The sequence below is a fragment of the Pholcus phalangioides genome, unplaced genomic scaffold (genome assembly GCF_987345545.1).
Source record: "Pholcus phalangioides strain wild (caught in Gottingen) unplaced genomic scaffold, Ppha-v1.0 ptg000004l_1, whole genome shotgun sequence".
NCBI classification, from domain to species: Eukaryota; Metazoa; Arthropoda; class Arachnida; order Araneae; family Pholcidae; genus Pholcus; species Pholcus phalangioides.
In genome coordinates this window covers 38,237,371-38,239,462 of record NW_028301597.1, presented here as the reverse complement: position 1 = coordinate 38,239,462, position 2,092 = coordinate 38,237,371, and the positions used below count along the sequence as shown (strand labels likewise).

The following is a 2,092-nucleotide window of genomic DNA, read 5'->3' as shown; positions in this document are numbered from 1 at the left end:
CTGCCGCCCTCTACTCCGCAATATTTTCTGGTTCTCATCCTCCCCCCCCCCCCGCAACTATCATCTATGCCAGTCTTTATTTGTGATGTAGAGTGTTCCGTGACACAACACTATCCGTGTGTGAAATTTTGAACTATTTTTTCAATATGTCACAAAAGAACAACTCTAAGTCACGATAAGTATTTTTTAAGTATTTTTGTAAACCGCACTTTTTTTTATGTGTGTGCCTATTGGTTCATTTAAGATTGCATTTTGAAATGTGTTCAGGAATTCTCGTCCACCATGTATTTTGTCATTATTCTCTCAGTTCAAAATGCCCACCAATGGTGGCGGTAGCACTATAATAAAAACCAGTCTCCATACCAGATAGATAGACTTTCTTATCACTACCTGCGAAACTAATTTACTCCACGAACATAATTGAAGCGCTTATTTCAGGAACTCCATAACTGATAAAAAAAATTTGAAATTGAGTTAATACACTGGTTTCTTGTAGTGTTGATAGACGCTTCGTTTAGTGCAGAAACCCAACTGAACAAAACTAAAAAAAAAACACATTTTGTATGCCCCTCCCCCCCCCCGTTTTGCATCCCTGAAATATTAATTTAGTGCAGAAACCCCGCAAGCGTCATCACTTACGGGATTTCTACGTTAAAAAATTGTAACAGCTAGCAGCACTGTCGTCATCGGCGGATTTAATGAGACCAAAAGGGAGTTAAACAGGTAATTTCTGATTATTCTGTATTTTGAGGGTTCTATTGATTACTTTAAGTTTCCTGTTTCCTAAGTTTAAAAAAAAAGTGTCTCTGAAAAAGATGAAAAAAATGAGAAAAGGTACAGTTAATCCAGGCACTTAAAAACTTATAATAATATAATGGTATACAAATCACGAGTTTAGGGTAAAGAATACGCCACTTATATACGTACAAAGTTAAGAATCACTCAGAAAACTCTTCCTGACAAAATTAATTGAAATGTTCCGCCAAGTGTTTCAAACTTCTACCCAGCTGGAAAAATCCCAATCAACAAGGAAAAAAATTAAAATCTGCAAAAGCTTTCTGAATATATCACAGAGACTATGCTGCATTTCACAACATGATTTTGAGTTCGCCGACATCTGAAGTTAAAATAAGAGAAGATTCCGACTGTGTAGAATAGTGAATGATACTACATATGATTAGGAGATTGTATTCTTTCGACCCGAAACATACCGAGAAGTTGCATTTTCTGGATGTTATGTCGAAACTAATATTTGGAAAGAAAAGTGATTTGTCTCCTCCAGGAATCGAATCCGGATCTCCTCGCATACCAATTCGATTTTCGGAGGATAGATGGATAGATAGATAGATAGATAGAACCGCGGGCGCGGTAGCCCAGATAAGATACTTGCCTGAAGTACCAAAGAAAGTTTATATAGAGGTGTCGCGAGTTCGATACCCGGTTCGTCCTTGTCAGAAACGTTCCTGACAACAAGGGTACAGAAACTTCAACATGACCACAGAAAAAGATTGCTACCGCAGGCACTCCCCCCATCGAGTGGTTAGCCCACCAACCTCTCGATGAGTATAGAAAACGGCTGCCGTTCGGAATCAGCAATAAATTGTAGGTCCCGGTCTATTTAGGCGTGGTGCGACAAAAATGATCAAATGATGGATAGAACCGCTCGCAACCCCGGACTGATGCAAAGCAACTTACTTCCGTTTCCTCCAAAGAGGCAAAAGTTCCTTGGCAGCGGTGGGATTCGAACCCATGCCCCAGAAAAGACTGGTGCCTTAAACCAGCGCCTTAGACCGCTCGGCCACGCTACCTCGATTCCCGAAGGAGACAAATCACTTTTCTTTCCAAATATTAGTTTCGGCATAACTTCCAAAAAATTCAATTTCTCACTACGTATGATTATTTTTTCGAGCACGGTAGCCCAAGTCCATAAGATACTCGCCTGAAGTACCAAACGATGTTTAAATGTGTCGCGAGTTCGACACCCGGTTCGTCCTTGCTAGAAAGTTTCTTCTGACACAGAGGTTCAACAGAAACGCGACATGACCGCATAAAAAAATTTCTACCGCAATGAGTCCCCCATTGAGGGGTTAGC

General features: G+C 40.3%; 1 non-coding gene across 1 annotated transcript; it reads right to left on the bottom strand.

The window, feature by feature from the left end:
* Positions 1 to 1,726: 1,726 nt before the first annotated feature.
* TRNAL-AAG (transfer RNA leucine (anticodon AAG)) lies at positions 1,727 to 1,808 on the bottom strand. The gene has a single exon. It is a non-coding gene; the product is annotated as a tRNA-Leu (tRNA).
* Positions 1,809 to 2,092: the final 284 nt, after the last annotated feature.